This window comes from Arvicola amphibius, chromosome 12 (assembly GCF_903992535.2).
Source record: "Arvicola amphibius chromosome 12, mArvAmp1.2, whole genome shotgun sequence".
Lineage (NCBI taxonomy): Eukaryota > Metazoa > Chordata > Mammalia > Rodentia > Cricetidae > Arvicola > Arvicola amphibius.
This window is the reverse complement of record NC_052058.2, coordinates 20,863,777-20,882,222: the sequence shown is the minus strand read 5'-3', so window position 1 is coordinate 20,882,222 and position 18,446 is coordinate 20,863,777. Positions and strand designations below refer to the sequence as shown.

At 38.3% G+C, this 18,446-nt stretch overlaps 1 long non-coding RNA gene across 1 annotated transcript in view; it reads left to right on the top strand.

The window, feature by feature from the left end:
* Positions 1-18,232, top strand: part of LOC119827592 — a 142,426-nt gene extending 124,194 nt beyond the window's left edge. Inside the window, exon 7 of the long non-coding RNA XR_005287693.1 lies at positions 17,915-18,232. This is a non-coding gene — a long non-coding RNA (uncharacterized LOC119827592). The remainder of the gene's footprint in view (positions 1-17,914) is intronic.
* The last annotated feature ends 214 nt before the right edge of the window (positions 18,233-18,446 follow it).

Below are 18,446 nucleotides of genomic sequence, written 5' to 3'. Positions count from 1 at the left end.
GAAAGTTTTAATAATATTAATAATTAGGACTTAAGAGTGTGAGGAAGGAATTTGGGAATACACAATTAAGCAGAAACATTTGAAGAGGTAGGAACATGGGGATGATGTTCCCTAATAACAGTTACAATCATGTTTATGGTACATGATATTTCTTACTATTTCCTGTGGTCTTCACAGCAATTCCTACTGTGTTTATTTTGCTGCAATTGATTCAAACCATACTTCATGGTAAAACAGAGCATAGATTAGCAACCTATTCTGCAAATAAAGAGCGATGCAGTTTATGGGGAGTACAGCTGTGTTTCCTACTCACAGTAATAGAGAATATCTACCCGTTTGGTCACTTCCAAATAATCTTTATCATTATCCTTTCATGTGCTTGACAAGAACGTTTGGATATAATTTTTATAGATGAGGACTAGAGAAACTGAATAATTCATTCACATGTTATATATGACTAAATATACACATATACACATAATATGCATATATAATCATATAAATATAGGTTCATGTTCTTGTGACTTAATTCTGCTGATTTTAAAGATGGCTGCCTTGTATTTTAAGTGATTGATAAAATTTACAGATACAGATTATATATGACTGATAATGTTGAAGGGACAAATCAGGATGTAAATTTAATTAGTTTTTACTTGTTATGTAAATGAAAAGTCTTCAGTTAGTAGATACAGAATAAACTCATTTTGGGTTCTCTTGGATTTCACTCCAAATTCCCCCAAAAGTACAGCTCTAAGGCTGAGCTTTTGTGAGTTATTTGAGGAACTAAAATATTTGAATAAAGCTCTAGCTTTTTAAATTAAAGAACATATATTGTCTTTGAGAAACAAACCACCTGGTAGAAATGAAATGTTAACCACTGTGTTGAGCATCCCTCCAGCTATAACTGTATGTAGATAAAAAAATTACTTGCCACACATTTTACATTAAAGTCCATACAGGCAGCATAAGAAATGTTCAAGCTGGTCATATGGTCATGTAGGAATGTCTGGGTTTAGAATGGAGGGCACACAGGAGTGGTATCTTTAGGGTATTATTAAATAGTTCTTAAAAGGAGAGCTGCTTTTGTTTGCTTTTTAAAAATGAGTAGAGGAATGTCTTGGCTGAGTAGGTGCTGATAATAACAAGAAGGATTTCCATTAATTGATAAAAAGCCAAAGAAGGCCATAAAGATGTAGTCTGAAAACCAAGTCACTAGGCATTGGTTATCTGTAGTCTGTTGTGGAGGTGACAGTAAAATACATCTTATCAATTAAGATCTCAGGGAACCTTAATATATAGGGTTGATAGTTCGGGCAGCATTTTTCTTTTACTGAGTCACTATGTTACCAATAGCTACATCCTCTTTACCCATCCAAATCTCCCCAGTTGTTGCACTTCCCTAATTTCTTCCCTAGATCCCTTCCTTTATTCATGTTAGTTAGCAGTTCTCATGCATCCTGTGAAGAGTTCCAAAAACAATTCTAATCTGTGTATTCCAGGCTCATGTGCTCATATATAATCTCACCAACATATGTGAAAGTAAATATATTTTCACAAGGCAAGGGCTTATGTGAGTACTGTAATCACTTCTTAAACTATGTCACCAATGGTTTTTAATGACTTTCCAAAGATATTTCTCTCCTATGACCCCCAAAACATAAACTTCCAAATTTTATAACCTGGAGCTTCCATTGAAAAGATCCACAAGTTCATGGGCTGCTAACTTTTCAATATTCTAAACTCTGGTATCCATTTTATATGGGGTGTCTAAGAAGCAAAAGGCTGTAAATTGTTCATAAAGGACAGTTATGTGCTACAATTATTTGTTCTACATGGATAAAGGGAAACCTATGTCTCTCCCCATGAGTATCACAGAATATTCTAAAAGCCCTTTATCCCTGTCTTATAGCAGCCTCCCCTCATTAATTCTGTCTGCTCTCCTAATTTCATTCTGTATCTGGCTTTCCAGATGGCTGATGTACTTCTCAATAATTGAGTTTTATTGCTGTTTGTCTGTGAGACACGTGCCTGCTTGTGTCTCCCTTCCTTAAGTGGTTGAATTTGTGGATCCTTTGTTCTCACCTCCTTTTACCCAACCACTGCTTAATGGGATCATGACTGCTAACTTCATGAAAATGTCTCCACGTCTTCCTTAAGAATCCCTGGAGAATCTTCAGTGATCCTGTTTGAAATGGGTACAAACTGTCATGGAAGTTTCTTGCCCATGGCCCTGTACAAAGCCTCCTTAACTTCCTTGTTCCTTAAGGTGTATACCACAGGGTTCAGGAGGGGTGTGATGACAGTGTAGGTCACAGAGATCAGTTGGTCCTCATCCCTGGTGTTCTCTGATTTGGGTTTGAGGTAGGCAATGGAGGCACAGCCATAATGGATAACAACCACTGTGATATGAGAGGCGCAGGTAGCAAAGGCTTTCTTCCTGCCATCAGCAGAGGCAATCTTGAGGATGGTGGAGATGATGAGGATGTAGGAGATAAAAACCAAGCTCATAGGTATCAAGATCACCAACACACTTATGACCAAAGTCAGGATCTCATTGGCAGTGGTGTCGATGCAGGAGAGTTTCATCACAGGTCGGATGTCACAGAAGAAGTGAGCCACCTTGGCGGTACAGAAGGGCAGCCTGAACACAGCTGACACTTGTGTCATGGCTACAATTAAACCAATGCTACAGGCTCCCCACACCAGCTGGAGGCACACCCTCTTGTTCATGATGATTGAATACCTCAAAGGGTTGCAAATAGCCACATAACGGTCATATCCCATGGCTGTGAGCAAGAAACAGTTGTTGATAGCCAAAGTGATGAAGAAAAACATCTGAGTGGCACAACCTGCCAAGGAAATGGGCTGACTCAGGCCAATAAGGTTGAAGAGCATTTTTGGTATAATGACAAGTGTGTACACCGTCTCTGAAGCTGACAGCATGCTGAGGAAGAAGTACATGGGAGTGTGAAGGTGACGATCGAGACTGATGATGGTCACAATGATGACGTTACCTGCCAGGGTTAATATGTACAGTGCCAGGAACACAACGAAGAGTGTGAGCTGGTGCTCATGGAAGTTAGAGAAACCCTGGAAAGTGAACTCACTCACCAAAGTGTGGTTCTGTTTCTTCATTATGTCAGATATGATATCTAAGAAGGAAAACATATTAATGATACCAAAGGGGTGATATTGGTAGGCTGGGAAATTTTTTTGTGGTTGATCTACTGCAGGTTTCTTTTTATTTATATTCCCATCCCCATCAATTTCTTTGAGGAGTAGAACCTGGGGGAATGCTCCAGTGTTTTCAGTGTGAAGAAATTGCTTGGGTTTTGGAGTTGAATGCTGTAAATCATTTACTTCTTCTGTTATGTGTTGTTCTATCTTTAAGGAGGGCTTAACATCCTTAAGACAAGTTTCCACATCGCTTATAGGGATGTAGTGATAATAACATCATAGCACTGTTAGCATACAAAAAATTATGCTGCTAAATATAGCATAAGTTAGAACTTTTGAAACATTGAATATGCTGTCAGCTAGAGTCCTGGTGCTGTAGCTACCTACTCAGTCCTCAGCATCTAAGGTTATGTGGAGTGCTGGCTACTGCACTTACAGACTGCTTTTCATTCCACTCCTTTGACTCTGATGTGCCTGTTGAAGCTACTCTATATTTCTCTTCCCTAGATGACACTCATTTACCAAAACTAAGCAAGCCATATTCTCTATAAAATTGCTTTCCTCCCTAGTCCCATCTATATGTACTTGCATATGTGGGTAGCAAAGAGTGTTTTTCTATTTCTATTTATGTATTTCTAACATCTTATTGTGCCTTTGAAATCACAAAAGTTTCCACATATATTCTCTAGTTTCATCTCCATCTTGTGAAGTATGAGGAGCTTGAGACCACCATCTCTGTTTTATTTAGGGAATTGTCCAAGTATACATAGACATCAAAGGATTAACCTAAGACTCAAACTCATATCTTCTGACTACTTTTGGTTGTTCCTCCAACCTCACAAAACTGCAGCATGCAACTGCCCCCTTCCCAGCTAGACAGAGACCATTCTTTGTCACTCTGTAACCACCGTACAGCCAGAGCAATGCAGGACATGCATGTCTCCTTGAAGAATCTTAACAAATCATTGTTCCAACACAGAAATTGCCCACTAGAAAGCAGAGAGTCAGAATGCTACAGTGACCTTTTATTTAGGGAACGGAAGGCATAGTGTTTTAACCTCTGGCTCATTTTCCCTCATGTCTATGCCCTGGCAGCAACAAGCAAATAAATAATTGGGCTGTGTTTTAATTTTGAAGTTATGTCATTAGAACACTGGCCAGAAGCACCTCATTATCAACATATAATTAGTAGTATACTGGTAGTGCACCGTTTCTAGCTGCCTTTACCATTTCTATCGCTAACCAACATATAATTATGAAAGGTTAATTCTAAAATAATTAATTCAGCAATAGAAGGATAGATTTTTTTCAAAAGTATGTTTTGCTGGAATCAAATCATATGGGCCACACAACAAAATGATTTACTATTGGGTACATTTCAAAGTTAATATTCTTTAGTACTTATAAAATGTTCAATTTATTCATTTTTCACGAATAAGCCACTTTCCATAAAGGAAAACTGCAAACAGATTAAAAATAAGAAATCAATGTATAGTTGGATTCAGCTTCTGCAAGCACAGAAGAAAATCAGATAAGGTTGCAAACAAAATAAATTTTATGTTAGATGCCACAGACCATTTCTTGATAGGAAAGTTCTTTAACCCTGATGTGTGTAGCGTGACAAGTCCCCGTAAACATGCTTTATATAGCTTTATAAACCATATCTTTCTAGAATATGAATTGTTGAAATACAAGGAGCATAGCAGAGTCACATTGTTTTTTAACTAAGATTAATTCTTAATCCTGGAAAGCCCTGATTTATTGCAATTAACAGAATGGGAGATCTTTTAAAGTAACATGCAAAAAAGTAAAGAAGAAAAGACAAATATTCTCAGGTACCACTACCCACCTCTGCCAAGTACGTGAACCTTTTACCAGGAGACCCATGTGTGTATTTCACTACTCATATGGCATCGTCTTAACCACTGATGTCATTCCTCAGATTTCACTTACTTCTCTCCCCATGAGTCTGTGTCACAATAGAATAATAGAGGTAGAGGCTGCAGATGTGGCCATGAATCACAAACATTCACAGATCCGAGTCATGAAAGAGCTGTCTTGGATGCGGTTGGTCTCCACAGAGTCAGTCCCAGGATGGAGGCCAAATGAAAGGCACGGGGGTGGGGCTCCTTGGGTCTGAGATGCTTCTCCCATCTGGAGGAGGAGATTTTGATGCCCAAGAAAGGTTCTCCAAGGAGCAACTCCCAGGGATTTGGGGTGCTCTTCTCTGAACACCCCAAGAGTCACCTTGAGACAGGGGAGCATCAGATACCAGGGGACCTCGTTATGTGGAGGGCTTTTTCGTCAAACGCTGTAGCACTGTTTTTTGTGAACATTGAGGCAGCTTTCATTGCAAGTAAACATAAATGTGGCTTATTTGTCAGGTTTAATTTATTTAAATAATATTCTATTTTTACACAGTTGAGCCTTGGAAAACCGTGGCTACAAAACCCTGGCGAGCTCTGAGTTTAGATTCCAGGAAACTGCGGTTCTCACATAGACAAGAACCCTGCTCCGTGCTGAACATGTTTTCTTTGTGTTTTTGCCTGTTTAAAAGAAAATAGTCAATTTGACTGTTCCCTCCCTCCTTCTTTCTTCCCTTCCTTCCTTCCTTCCTTCCTTCCTTCCTTCCTTCCTTCCTTCCTTTCCTACAGAAATCAAAATTATATATAAAAATGATAACACAATATTCTGTGGAAGTCCATAAGAACATAGCATTAAAACAATTTCAACTGGACAACACTCCAAGACCAAGAGATACCTGGATCTCATGAGCACAGTATGGGGTCACCATCAACATGACTTTCCTGCCCCAAGTCCAAGTCCTGTATGTCCCTAAAGAGATTTTTTTCTTTAAATTTTCTCTAGCATATGTCTCTTTATTGAACCATATTGTTTTCTTCTTAGTTATCCCTTTTACATTTCACATAAACAAACAAACAAACAAACAAATAAATAAATAAGTGTCTTATTTCATAGTAAACCTGAAAAATTCTCCTGTGTGCAATATTTTTTTCTTTTTGTCTTTCATAGTCTTCTTTATCCATAGAATTTGTAGTAATCTTTAAAAGTAGGGGATTATAAAATTAAAATATATAACAAATACAAAAAAGTTTTAATTGCAATATACTTAGAGGTAAATGAAAATGAAATATTGGTGGCTGGACAGACTGCTGAGTAGTTAAGATATTGTAGTTTTCTTCCAGAGAACCTGAGTTCAGTTCCCAGCACCCATGTCTGTAACTCTGACTGCAGAAGGATCCAGTATCTCTGGTCTCTGTGGACACACACACACAGGAGATAGATAGATAGATAGATAGATAGATAGATAGATAGATAGATGATAGACAGATAGATAGATGATAGATAGATAGATAGATGATAGATAGATAGATGATAGATAGATGAGAGAGAGAGAGAGATTAGTAGAGAGAGATGGAGAGACAGAAAGACAGAGGGGAGAGACAGAGGCAGAAACACACAGACAAACACACACACATAGACACAGAGAACAAAATGAACTTATTGTACAGTTAATGGTACAATAAAGGGCAAATAAAAGTTCATAAATAATTTTCAAAATGAACAAAACTTTGGTTCAGTGGGCAAGAAGACACCAGCAGTGATTTGTATGTAGGTGCACATGTACACTAGTAGGCTTGGCTTCTGTGCTTGATATTTCTTTTTGTTTGCTTTTTAGTTTAGAAACACCATTTATGATATTAAGATAACCATGGTACTTACAGTGCACTGCATTGAGAATATGTAAGAAGAAAAGTGTGGCAAGAAAATAAGTATCTGGGAACCTGTCACTCAGTTTAACTAGAAAGGCGCATGTAGATATTTTTCCTGTCTTTCCATCTCCTTGTTCCAGAGCCCCTCACTGCTCCAGGGATTCCTACTGTGTGCATCATGTTAATTTGATTGTATGCATTTAATGCCATTGTTACATATGTATGAATCATTTTTTGGAGTTTTTATTCTTTTTTTATTACTTTATAAATAATACCAATCAAAATTTCCACTTTCTCCCCTCCTCCCACTTCCCTCCCACTTTCCCCCCACTCCCGTCCAGTCCTAAGAAAGGCCAAGGCACCCTGCCCTGTGGAAAGTCCAAGGCCCGCCCCCCTCCATCCAGGCTTAGGAAGGTGTACACCCAAAGAGAATAGGATCCCCAAAAGCCAGTACATGCAGTAGAGACAAATCCCAGTGCCATTTTCATTGGCCCCTCAGTCTGTTCCAATTGTCAGCCACATTCAGAGGGTCCAGTTTGGTCCCATGCTTGTTCAGTCCCAGTCCAGCTGGAGTTGGTGAGCTCCCATTAGCTCAGGCACACTGTCTCAGTGGGTGAACCAACCAACCCCTCATGGTCCTGACTTCCTTGGTCATATTCTCCCTCCTTCCAGTCTTCAACTTGACCTTGGGAGCTCAGTCCAGTGCTCACACGTGGGTTTCAGTCTCTATCTCCATCTGTTGCTGGACAAAGGTTCTATGGTGATATTCAAGATAGTCATCAGTCTGACTACGGGACAAAGCCAGTTCAGGCACCCTCTCCTCCACTGCCCAGGGTCTTAGCTGTGGTCATTGCCGTGGACTCCTGGAAACCCCTTCAGAGCCAAGCCTCTTGCCAACCCCAAAATGGCTCTCTCAATGAAGATATCTCCTTCCCTGCTCCATCCATTGCTGGTGGGAATGCAAACTTGTGTAACCACATTGGAAATCAGTGCAGCCATTTCTCAGAAAATTGAGAGTCAACCTACTTCAGGATCCAACAATACCACTCTTGGGAATATACCCAAGAGATGCTCAATCATACCACAAAAGCATTTGTTCAACTGTGTTCATAGCAGCATTATTTGTAATAGCCAGAACCTGGAAACAACCTAGATGTCCCTCAATGGAAGAAAGGATAAAGAAAGTGTGGCACATCTACACATTAGAGTACTACTCAGTGGTAAAAAACAATGACATCTTGAATTTTGCATGCAAATGGATGGAAATAGAAAACAGTATCCTGAGTGAGATAACCCAGACCCAAAATGATGAATATGGTATGTACTCACTCATTAGTGGATTCTAGCCATAAACAAAGGACACTGAGCTTATAGTTCATGATCCTAGAGAAGCTAAGTAATAAGGTGAACCCAAAGAAAAACATATACAGATCCTCCTGGAAATTGGAAACAGATAAGATCACCAGGCAAAAGCTGGGAGCATGGGGGTGGGGGTGAGATGGGGGGATGGGGAGATGGGGGAGAGAGAGAAGAGAAGGGGATGGTTGGGGAGAGCTTGAGGGAGTGGGATGGTTGAGATGGAGGAAGGACAGATATGGGAGCAGGGAAGGAGATATATGTATGAATCCTTAAATAATAGGTTATTGTTCACCACATGCATTTTTATAAAATAGTCAAAATATATTATACATTGTTCACTAAGACTTGAGTCTTTTAAAAATTCAATGTTATATTTTAATTTCTGGGATTGGACTGTAGCTTATAAGTTTAAATGCCTTTTAAAAATGCCAGTACTAGCATTACTTGTAGAAATTTTAATGTTTTAATATTTTAATTACTATCCTCATTATTTATCCCAAGTATTTGTTTCACCTTTGTATCTTCTTTTCTTTAAATTTTTTAAAATAAAATTTATTAATTTATTTTAAATCTTCATCACGGTTCCTCCCTTCTCTCCTTCCATCCTCTCTACCCCTGCTTTTTCACTTTTCTTTATTGTGCACTTTATTGAACAGTTACTAATTTAGTATAGCCAAACATATTGTTGTATGTTACATTTTATTGTCTATGAAAAAATAGTCTTCTTCAATACCAGAATATTCCATTTTAGTTTATTATAAAGCATCATAATATTATATATTTTCATAAATAAGCATATCCAGAGTTAATTATTATAGATGATTCAAGATGGAGATTCAAATTTATTTTAAATGGGTAGTTAATTAACCTGGTCCCTTTTCCTGAAGCACACCCCCTTTCCCAGTGCTCTACATTTCCACTTCTCTAATAGAACTAAAAAAAAAAAAATCTATGGAAGCCAGGGTCAGTTCAAGCATTTTTTATTGTTAAATTAGTTAATTTCACCCTTTTCCCAAAATTTCATAGTCTTAACAGCTATAATTTTATAATAACCTTTATCAAGGAGATTGTCTTATTTTATTCTTCCTGACTGAACTGTGGCTTTTAATAGAAATTTTAGAGTTAGACTTTTGAAATTGCACTAAATAAAGAAACACTTTTTGATTTGTTGGTACATGTTCTCTACTTGTTTAAGTGTTTTGTCTGGGTTCTGCTTTATTAGTTTTACTATCTATCATCTATCTATCTATCATCTATCTATCATCTATCTATCTATCTATCTATCTATCTATCTATCTATCTATCATCTATCTATCTATCATCTGTCTGTCTGTCTGTCTGTCTGTCTGTCTGTTTATCTATCTACCTACCTATCTAACCTGTCTGGGAGGGTGCGGGGATGTGCCATAGCATGTGTATTCTTTAGCCTTGGCAGCAGACTTTATTTTTATCCACTAGACTATCTAGCCAATCCATTGACTGGGGATTTAGGAACACACTCAAGCTATATGACAGAAAATCTGTACATTCCTGTTTATGGCTGATAGTGAATCAAGGATACAGTGCATGAGCTGGCTTTTTAGACCCCATTCCCTATGGTGGGATGCCTGCTTCAACCTTGATGCAGGGGAAAGGAGCTTGGTCCTGCCTCAACTTAATGTGCTGAGCTTTGTTGCCTTCCCATGGGAGGCCTTACCTTTTCAGAGGAGTGGATGGGGAATGGGTTAGGGGGGTAGGGGGAGGAGGAAGCGGGGAGGAAGGGGGAGCTGAGGTTGGTATGTAAAATAAATAATTTTTTACAAAAGGACACAGAATTAAATCAGTTAAAAGTGGTTCACAGGCAATCTAGGAGAAGCTTGACATGAGCTTCCAGGTGACCTTTTCCAGTGGCTTCACACAGCATGCTTGCTCTTACAAACCATGCACACAACACCTGCAAAATGTGCTAACATGGGAACCCTGAACTTTGGTGTCAGGGGTCCTGTCATTGGTTGGCAACATTTAGATGCCACACCAGAGGGAAAACAGTTTTGTGATAAAGCACAAAGTTAGCAGGAACCAGCTGATCAGACAGATATCATGTGCTTCCAGGATTCTAGCATCCAATAACATACATAAAATAAAACAAACAAACAAAAAATTCCAGTGGCTTATCCCTAACTTCTTAGGAACAATCCCAAGTCTGAGGATAAACCTCTACTGGGAATGCTCGCGGTTTGAGCAACACAGCCTTTCTGATCTAACCCTTTCCTGTGCAAATATATTTTTATATATTTTTTGAAATTTTGGGTACAGAAAATATCTTACTTACAATTTGAAATTTTGTAAAGGAGTCTAGATAGACTAGAACAAAACCACTTAAATAATATACCTTTCTTAATTATTTGAAGTGTTTTGTATTTGTTGTATTGTCATCCTTATTCTATCTTCATCATCGTCATCATAATCATCATCTAGAATATATATGTATTTTTCAATTCATTTAAGAGTATATTGAAACCACTGAGTCACGTACTCCTAAATTCCTTACTGGGTATTTCTTAATAAGGTGAACATTCTTTTGTCCAACCATTACATAAGTTCATAGTATTTAGTTCATGTATAATCATAGTATATAATATTTTTAAAATTCAATTCATAATTTTCCTGTGTCTAATTTATACTGTGGTGTGTTGGAATTATATTCTATTTCCTTTTCATTTTTCACCCTAGTGCTTTGTTTCCTTGATGACTTCAAGTCCACAAATTCTTTTCTGGGTTTGCATGTGAGACGCTGCGATGCTAGCTGTTTTAAGCAAGATTAGATGCTACTAATATTTATTCACATTGGTGTTCAAATCACTACAGAATTATCCAGTGAGAATGGACTCAGCTTGTCTTAGACTTGCTTCAGATCTGTCCTCATTTTGTTTGAGTGCTTGTTTACATTTCATACCAAGACAAGGCTTAACTCCTTTATATAAATTCCCTGCTCTGGCCCCTTATTAGGTCATTGCTACAAGGAAACCTAGCATCGTTTTGCATCATATTCAGAAACCAAGATCTAGATACGTGGTGCCCTCATTACTACTATTATATAAAACACTTTTAGATGCTTTCTATAAAAAATAAAATGAAACAAAGTAACAACAAAAGAACAATCTAAATTTTGGACTATGTCTTAATACATTTATCTTAAGATATGTTTATTTAAATTGATTGGAACATCAGGATCCAGAGGCTAGATAGCCCAGAGACCTGGGATAGAACCAAACATGACTAGGAAAATTTAAAAAGTCAATGAATGATGCCTAGTGATATTCTTCTATACTCATAGATTGGAGCCTTGCCCAAATGTCATTAGAGAAGCTTTATCAACCAAGTGATGGAAACAGATGTAGAGACCCACAAACAAGCATTAGGCAGAGCTCATGGAATCCTACAGAAGAGGGAGAGGAATGACTGTAGAAGCCAGAGGGTTCAAGGATACCACAAGAAAATCCACAGAAAAAACTAACCTGGGCTCATAGAGGCTCACAGAAACTGAACTGCCAACCAGGGAGCCTTCATGAGACTGACTTAGGCCCTCTGTAATATATGTTACAGTTACATAGCTTGGTCTTCTTGTGGGAGTCCTAACAGTGGAAGCAGTGACTGTCTCTGACTCTTTTGCCAACTTTTGGGACCTTATTCCTCATACAGGGTTGCCTTGTCCAACCATAATAAAAGGGGAGGTACCTAGTCTTACTGCAACTTGGTATTCCATGTTTGTTTGATATACATTGGATGCCTGCCATTTTCTGAATAGCAAAGAGGAGAAGGAGTTGATGAAGAAGCAGGGGGAGGTGGACGGGAAGGGCTAGGAGGAGAGGAGAGATGGGAAACTGTGGTCAGGATGATGATGATGATGATGATGATGATGATGATGATGATGATGATGATAAAGAGTTCACATGCACCAAAAGGTATGTGTGTTTAAATTAGGGCACCTATAGAAGTCAAGCAATTGGAAAATGGCTATATGGTGGTAAGTTTCCAAGGGAGGTAGAATAGTGGAATGTAGGTGCTACCAAGCGGGGAACTAAAATAATGGGCCAGGAAGAGTTAAGTAGTGAAGAGGCTGAGAGGGCAGGGTAAAGTAGGGTGTGGGGGAACATGGCCCATGAATGAAGCAGTGTGAGACTTCTGAGGCCTTGTGAGAGAACCCCAAGTACACAAGACAAGAGTCTTGTAACCTCTGTTCCTCCATGATGTGGGTTGTCCTCGGAATTCGCTTTTGTGCTCCTCCCAGGAGTAGTGGATAGGAGTGCATTTACTTCAGCTATTGTTTTTCATGTGTCTCCATGGAAAACCATGCTTTTGCCAAGTGTGGTTTATCCTTGTGATTGAACACCATCTTGTGTGATTATTCTTGTTTATTATTATTCTTGATTATTATTGTCAGATGCTTTGAATGAAGTTGCTTACTGCATGAGATTTTAGTTCACCTCATTTTTAGACCCTGCTCTCCCATGTTCATGCCACCAACTAGAGTGGTAAACAAGGGTACAATGATTGGTAACTAATATTAAAGATTTTGGAAAGTGCATATGACAGTTCAGTATTCTAGAAGCTTCCTAAAATACATACACATTTACATGGAGTTACCTATTCGTGGGAATTATGTTTCTCCCAGATGCCATAGGTTATCAAACCAAGAGCTTATGACAGAGTGTAGGTTGTCACTTTTCAATTGGTTAGTCAGTGGGGTCTCATAGAATAAATTTATACAGGACATTTAAATTGTTCTTGGTTACTTTTCAGGAGTTGATAGTAAGTCCCCTTTGCTAAGGATAACATAGACTTGAGACATAGGAAGTGGAGAATTCAAGCTGGTAGTGACCTGGAAGCGTCATTCCTGTTGACCAGGTTTTCACAGTGCCTTGCTATACACAACACTGTTGGGAAGAAAAGTAATGAATGCTCTTACTCAGATATAATCCTTCAAGGTATAGTAAGGACCAGTTGGGCAGGAGATGTAATTGCTGCAATAGCAATGTGAATATTATGAGAATAACTCACTGTTTTTTATTTCTGAATTCCACAACTTGGAACTCATTCTTGACACTGTTCACTGGGCAAAGTGCTGGTAGCTGAATAGATCCTAGACCAAAAGGAAGAGCTATTACTATTATTCTGCAAAACAGATGTGGTATTGAGCTGTGCCTCTGTGCCTTAAATACTTGTCTTTTTAAAAGATTTATTTATTTTACACACACATACATATATACATGAATACACACATGTATATATATACGTATATACATATATATATATAGTCCCATATTATATTTTCTGAACCATGAGCATACAGAAGCCCATGGAGATCAGAAGGCATGCCCAAGGAGGCCAGAAGAAAGCTTTGATCATCTGGAAACTAGAACAACAGGCCATTATGAGATGTCAAGTAAATTTTGGGAGTTGAACCTAAGTCCATGAAAGGAGTATCAAGGGTTTTTAACCTCTGAGATATCTCTCCAGCCCTTTAAGTAGCTATCTTCATATAGAGAGATTAGTGAAGCTCTCTACCTTCACCAGAAAAGCTTCTTAGTGATTAATACTGAGATCCATAATAGGTCAATTTGCAGAGAATAAGAGATTAAAGTGATCTGTCCTAAATGGGATAAATATGGACATACACATACATACAAGTGTTGTATGTATATGCAGAAGGTTGGGCAGATAGATTGGAGCATCTGGAGCTAGTAGTGGACTAATGTGAAATGGTGTGTTCTGAACATTGCAGGACAGAAGTATACGTAACAGGTCTTAATTGCATGTGTAAGGCCTGTACAGAATCAAGCCATGCAAAATTTCAGCATGGGTCGGGGAGGCGATCATGAAGTCCCATCCTTAACCAAGGAGCTATTGGCAGGGTATAGCTACTTGGGGGACAGAAAGTCAGTTTTCTTCAGGAAAAGGCTGCTTATGCTGGAGTGAGCATCACTACACCCATGCACATATTGGTCACCTTAACTGGACTCAGTGTTGCTTTTTTTAAAAAAAATATTACATGTAGATGGGGGATATAGAAGGAGTGAGAGAAGAAGGAATAAATGGTGGGGTTTGCTAAAGAAATCATGTAAGGTTTAAATTCCAAAAAAAAAATGTTTTAAACATCCTGATTTCATGTACTAGAAGTGCTAACTTCAAAATAATTTCTCGGAGTGTATCATAAGGCCCCCCCTTTCCATATTGTCAGTTCATTTCTGTTCCTAGTCCCTGTCACATGGAAAGCAAATGTTACCGAGCATAATTGGAAATGTGCTGTGTTTACAGTGTATGTGTGAACATGTGTCTCTGTGTGACCTTTCTTTGTCGTTCAGATACACTGTATTTTTATCTATTTTACCCACTGTTGTGTTACTTGGATTTTTCATAAAGCAATGCACTCTTGATGTCTTTACAAATCAGTACAAAATGGTTTGTTGTGCTAATTGGAACAATTTCATATCATAGCTTCTAACAATATCACACTTGACCTGGCTTACCCTAACAATGAAGATCATAAGAAAGAATCATTGCTTGTATGGAACTGCCCATTTCTTGGAGTGGCTATAAGATACATTGCTGAAATTAAAAGTACACGGTCAGTGATTCATCCATTAAAACAATACATAGCAAACAGAAGCCAGAACAGGATGTACCTACTCACACATTTGGCATCATTGAGGAAGTAACTTTCTTATGTACTTTTCCATCAATCTTGTACACCTCTTTGTCTTTAAAATTTTGGCAAACTGATAAGCAAAGTTGGTATGTTTCTTATTTGAATTTTGATTTCTTTGTGAATGTACTCAGTATCATTTTATGTGCTTATTCGCTTCTGTGCTGCATTTGTTGCAAATGTCCATTTACATATCTTTCTCATTTTTCATACTATGTGCATTTGTCCTTTTCTTAGAAGAGTTCTATGATAAGAAAATATGCCCTTTATTATACATGTTGCAAATATTTTTCTTCCATTTGTTGTCTTTACTGGGTTTATGGATTTGAAATGTGTCAGTATTGTATTTATGTATTTATCTCTTGACATCATACTTTATTGCTTTTGCATTTTGATTAGTGCTTAGCAGGGCCCTCCTCACTTCAGGATTAGTTTTTAGAGCCACATGTGCTGCCTTCTCCACTTCTTATTTTTTAATATTTGATTCATCTAAAATTTAATTGGTTGCGAGCAACAATGTTTAGTGAACTTAAAACTAATTTGGATATAATTTTGTTTTTGGTTTTCAGCATCGTATATGGAAAAGTAAATATTTCTCAGACTTTTACTACCTGATGTTTCAGTAGATTAGATGTTCCTCCCATCATTCTTCTTTCAAACTTCTTTTCATTAGTTTCCTATTGTATTTACAGGAATTTAAAGAGACTCATCATCTCAAATGGTTAAAAAATGAAGCTTACTTGCAAAGCAAGATTTAAAAGTGCTTATCTACTATTATAAGTCTGAGTAGAGTTTGAAGAATTTTTATTCAGAAAATAAATATTTTTAGTATTAAGGGGTTTGGGTTTTAGTTGGTTCAGTTTTTATGAGACAAGTTCTCATTCACTCTGTATTCAAGGCTGGCCTTGAACTTTCAGCAATCCTTCTGCGTTTGCCTTTTGAATACCGAGACTACAGATCTGAGCTGCCATGCCTGGCTAGTCCCATATATTGACCTATTTTGACCTCTATCTTCTCTTTCCTGCTCATTCCCCATGGCATCCTAACCTAAATGATAGCTCACCTACCAATGTCCTTCATTCCATATCTGTGTCTGTTTTTTTTTGTCACTTCTTTTAGGGTCTCTTCTGCCCTAACATTTCCTCCTTCCCTGTTTAAATCCAATAGACCACCATTTTAATTGCTGCCTTGCATTTACCTTTGATTTCTGTGCCTGTTTACCAACCACAATGCCAACCTTGGTTAAATCAAATTTTATCCTTGCATAGATCACCCATGTAGCTGAACTTAACTGGCAAGAAAATAAACTTAGATAATAACTGGTCTTAATTAAAATTCATGGCATTTAACTCAAATGATTTGTCGATGTTGCTGGGCAACCCTGCTGTATTTCTCGCCTTTCATCCTTTTGCCTTCTTCAGTAGACAACTTTTTTTTTCATTTTGTTAAGAATGCAAAGCAATTAAAAGATATCTGTGTATTTTCATCATCATACCTATCTCATGTACATGTGAATCTCTGCTCCAAATTTAAACCTTCTGTACTTAACCCTCTGAGTGAGCCCTCTGCATTTTGCTAGTTAAGCCATCTAGTGCATTGTCACCCCTCACAATCCTTCAGTCATCCTCCCGTGTGTCTTTTGAGTCATCAAATTTGTGTTAGATCATGTTCATTTACATCTCATTAGTTTTTGTTGTCAACTGGACACACCCGAGAAGACGGAATCTCAACTGAGGAATCGCCTCCATCAGATTGGCATGTGGGCAGAAGGGTAGAGGGTTCTGTTTTAGATTGCTTCTCTGTCACTAGGATAAAACACTGACCAAAAGAAACCTGGGAAGGGAAAGGATTTATTTAATCTTTCCGCTGTAATCTGACATCAAGTAAAACCAAGAAGGAAGAAATTTGAAACAGAAACCGTGGAAGGATGCTTCTTACTGTCTTGCTTCCTCTGTGCAATAGGGCAAGAGCTTCTCTGAAGGGAACCCAGAAGACACTATTAGTGAAGGTGCAACCTCAGTTGTAGTGGAAACCCCCAGGATTGTAGGGGTCCAGAAGAGATGCAAATTGGGGTCTTTTAAGAGGACAGAAGATTGAGAAAGGGGTATCCTCAAACTGTCGTGATTTTAACTAGCAATCAAGAAAACTCCCCACTGTTGGTGGTACCATCCTTGCTAGGTAATCCTGGGCAGCATAGGAAAGATGCTGAACAAGCCAAGGAAAGCAAGTCTGTAACATTGTTCCTTCACAGTTTCTGCTTTAAGTTCCTGCCTTGGCTTTGCTTAATAGTATGGATGGCAGCCTGCAAACGGAAATGGACCCCATCCACTTCCTTTGGACCAGGGTTATGTGACAGCAAACAGAAGCCAAACTAGACCAGTTTAAAAAGACATGCATACATTTACTTTAATTTTGCTAGTAAAACTTAGGAAATCAATCATCCTTGACCCATATTACTCTTCAGTTATAAGAAATTGATTTGTTCCCTTTTACAGAAAAACAATATAAAGGAGTTTGGTATCTTCAATTTATCCCTCCATTATTTTTTTCAGAAGTATTGTGTGTGTGTGTGTGTGTGTGTGTAATGTGTGCTGTGTGTGTTTGTCTGCATAATGTTTGTGTTATGTGGTATGTATGTGTGTGTGTGTGAGAGAGAGATGTGATGTTATGTGTGTGATGTGTGATATGTGAATGTGTGTGGTGTGTGTGATGTGTAATGTATATGTGATGTGATATGTCTGTGTGAGATGTGTGATGTTATGTGTGTGTGGTGTATGTGTGATGTGTGTGTGATGTAATGTGTATGTGTGTGTTGTGTAATGTAAGTGTGATGTGGTGTGTGTGTATGATGTGTAATATGTGGTGTGTGTGTGTGTGTGTGTGTGATGTGCGATGTATGAACACATGTGTTTGGGGAGTTGTGCTTTTCTGTCACTCCATTTTACTACTTTTGAACCAGGGTCTCTTACTGAACTTCCGTTTGGACTGGAAGCCAGCAAGCCCCACGGATCCTTCTATCTCTGGACCTCCCTACAAACTCCAAGGTATCAGGAGCATGCCCTCATGACTGACCTTTTAAGTAAGTGCTGAGATCCAACTTATGTCCCCAAGCTGACAAAGAATGGCCCTTATTCACGGAGCCATCTTGAGTAAACATCTCAATGCCCTATTAACTCTTGAATAGTTTTAACTGTGTCGATGATTATCTTTTCCCAAGTGATTACACTTACCCTTATACTTCCAAATTTAATGGTCAATTCTAATTCATCATTCTTGCTATTTGACACAGATGATCAAATTTTCCCTCTTGAAAACTTTGCTCATGCTAAGTCAGGACAGATGCTTTTTTGTTTCTCTTGATTCCTCCCAGGTGTTCTTTCTTCTTTTCCTCAGTCTCTTGTCATTGAAGTTCCCCAACAGTCAAACACAAACTGCTTCTGTTTTTCTTCTGAAATGACCTCCTATATCCCAGACTGCCTTTGAACTCACTT